This window comes from Populus euphratica, unplaced genomic scaffold, assembly GCF_000495115.2.
Source record: "Populus euphratica unplaced genomic scaffold, PopEup_1.0 scaffold31.1, whole genome shotgun sequence".
In the NCBI taxonomy this organism is placed as follows: domain Eukaryota; kingdom Viridiplantae; phylum Streptophyta; class Magnoliopsida; order Malpighiales; family Salicaceae; genus Populus; species Populus euphratica.
In genome coordinates, this window is record NW_011499850.1 from 4,037,469 (window position 1) to 4,040,789 (window position 3,321).

The following is a 3,321-nucleotide window of genomic DNA, read 5'->3' on the forward strand; positions in this document are numbered from 1 at the left end:
GCGGGTGGGGGCGCATCTCAGCAAGTTCCTGCAAATGGCACAAATATCTTGAATTAGATTCTAGTCACATTTTAATAATTCAAATTTTAAGAACAGAAGCAGTAAATCTGATTTTTCAGGAAAGCAACAGTCGAGGAGACAAAAATTTAAAGGGAAGATGGATTCAATTATCAAAGAAAATAAAAACAAGCTGGAGGTTCGTCACAAAAGCCCAACCAGCGCTTTCTAAAAGCACTGCATACTTTTATTTTTAACTTCTCATGCTAAAATCTGTTGGATAGTAATTCGGAAAATTCTTGAAGTTCATGGATTATCTAGGAGTTTAGCCAAAGGACTTGATGCATTTTGATCTTCTATGTTGAATGGATTATCTACCATGCATATAGAATGGAATAATCCTAGACTTAGCATGGTTAAATAATACATTTATCTTATTTTATTTATTAAGGGTAAAATAATATTTTAGTTTAACCTATTTATAATCTCTTTGTATTTAGATTAAAAGATGTACATTAAAATAAACTGATTAAGGGGAACTCTAGCCTCCTTCTCTAGTATGTTCATATTTATTTTGTCTTCAATTTATTTTGGAGTGATATGGGTTATGTTTATGCAACTCAGGTATTTCATCTTTCTTTTAGTTTTTGTAATTTGGTATTTATGTTCTATTTCTGTAATTATTTTGGTATATTGTCTTCCCTTCAATTTCTACTATTAGATATTTGCGTTTAGTTTTTGCAATTTGTTTTGTGTTTTGAAGTAATCATATAACTTTGAGAAGGTATTTGTTTAGTTTCTGCGATATCTGCTTTATTTATGTAATATGATATTGTTTTTTGCTACTTTTGGAGTCTGGTTCTCTTTGTTTGTTAATTATGGCTACCAAAAGAGATGATTCGTTGCAGTTTGTGAGTGTGAAGTTGGATGGAAAAAAATTATTCATATTGAAGTTATGTAATGAGAAATTTCCTTAAGGATAAAATGATGTGAGGATATGTTAATGGAACTTATATGATACTCTAGTATACTAAGGAGGGAGATGTTGTTTTGATAGATACATGGGAAGCAAACAATGCAAAGATTATTACTTGGATCAACAATTCTGTTGAGCATTTCATAGGTATGCAGTTGGCGAAGTATGAGACGTCAAAGAAGGTTTGAGATCATCTGCAAAAGTTATTCACGTAATCAAATTTTACAAAGTAGTATGAATTAAAGAATGACATATGAGCTCTTTATCAGAAAAATATGATTATTCAGGAGTTTTATTTTGTTATGACAGATCTTTAGGATCAATTGGCTCTATTGAGTGTAGAGAGCAACAATAATTGGTACAGTTTTTAACAACACTTTATAGTGATTTTGAAAGACTTAGAGGTTCAATTCTGCATCGTTCTCCATTATCGTCTGTTGACTATGTTGTCAGTGAGTTATTGGCTGAAGAAATATATCTTTCGTCTTATTCTGAAAAAAAATTCTTTCTACTTCGAATCCTTTTGTTCTAGCAGTACCCTCTAAGCCATTATCTAATCATCAGAATAAGTCTTACATAAGAGTTGACTTTAACGAGTGCAGTTTCTATAAGTAGAAAGGTCATTGGAAGCCTCAACGTCCTAAGTTGAGACAACATAATCAAGTTTGGAAGCATGACAGCCAGTCACAATCTAATGCTCACCACCTAAGGGTTATAAACCACAATACTGCAACATTAGTTTTATCAGGCTCTATCACCAATCGTAGTACTCTAGCTGAGGAATTTTAGAAGTCTCTCCTTACAGTCACAAGCAATGTCTGCAGCTCCTTTTGTAAGTCAGATGCCTCATAGTTCCTCAGGTATGTTATATTTTGAATGGGTCTTAGATTTTAGTGTTTCACATCATATGTCTCTAGATTCCTCATTTTTTACTTTTGTGTCCCCTTCGCCCTCCATTCGTGTTATGACTGCTGATGAAACTCCCATGCACTTAGCAGGTGTTGGTTATACTGTCACACCTCACTTGTCTCTCCCTAATGTTTATCTTATACCAAAACTCAAATTGAGTCTTGCTTTTGCTGGTCAATTATATGATTTTAACGATTATTTAGTCTTTGTTTTTTTGTTGTGTATAGGATCTGTAGTCTCAGAAGTTGAATGGGACAGGCTGTAGGAAGAATTAACTATATATTTTGGATAAGTTAAAAATATCAGTTGTCACTGCTACAAGCCTATTGATTACTACTATTGTTGATTTGTCTTCTTTTTATTTGAATCCTTAATGTTCTAGTTTTTATTTATGGCATTCTCTTCTAAGTTATGTTTCGTTTTCTCGTTTGAGATTTTTGGCATCTATAAGAGCTTTAGGAAATTTGCAAACTTGTGATATTTTTTATTCTAGTAAATTATCTGGCAAAATTTTTCGCTTTACTTTTTAATCGAAATATTTCTATTTTTTCTTTACCATTTGATTTGATTCATTCTGATGTATAGAGACCTTCTTTTGTTACCATAAAATGAGGGTCTCGATATTATGTTTTATTTATTAATAATTATACTCGTTATTGTTGGGCTTATTTAGTCAAACATTGTTCTGAATTCTTTGAGATATAGACAGTCTTTCAAGTTCTTGTCAAAACTCAACATTTTGCTGTAATCAAATACCTTAGATGTAATTTGAGTAGAGAATACACCTCTAATAAATTTCATCAGTCGCTTACCTTAGATAAAACCATTCAGCAAAACTTCATGTATAGATACTCCTGAATAAAATGAAATTGCTGAAAAAAAATATAGGCACATTGTCAAAACTACTCGTTCTCTCTTGTTATTTGCTTTTGTTTCTAAGATGTTTTGGAGAAAAGTTATTCTTACTATTATAAATTTGAATAATACCATTCCTTTTTTTTTTCATTTTCTCATAGTTTGGATAGTGATGGGATTGGTGACTAGTCTATTGATGATGTATTTAGCTATTAAAACATTGTTAAAACAAATTTGGATACAGGTTAAGATTATTGAAAGTATAAATAAAAAAAAGGAAACACGACACACTGTTAAAATCTCATCTGCAAATAGATTAACAAATACAGAAAGCATTTTGTGTTGGTGAAAGTTGATGAATATTTTATGCTCACAAGTAAAAGATGCGTTGGTGACACGACTAAAAGATTGTTGTCTTCTCCCAAGTGCAGGAGTATCGAAGTAATAAATAACCCGGCAAGACCGGGATCGAACCACAGGGAGGTTATTTGTACAAATTATAAATAACAATAATACAACAACAATAACAATAACAATAACAACAACAACAACAACAATAATAACAATAACAATAACAATAACAA

General features: G+C 31.4%; 1 long non-coding RNA gene across 2 annotated transcripts in view; it reads right to left on the reverse strand.

Moving 5' to 3' along the window:
- Positions 1–12: 12 nt before the first annotated feature.
- Positions 13–3,321, reverse strand: part of LOC105121279 (uncharacterized) — a 5,876-nt gene continuing 2,567 nt past the window's right edge. For both annotated transcript variants that reach the window (XR_841528.1, XR_841527.1), the window contains one exon: positions 13–28. This is a non-coding gene — a long non-coding RNA (uncharacterized LOC105121279). The remainder of the gene's footprint in view (positions 29–3,321) is intronic.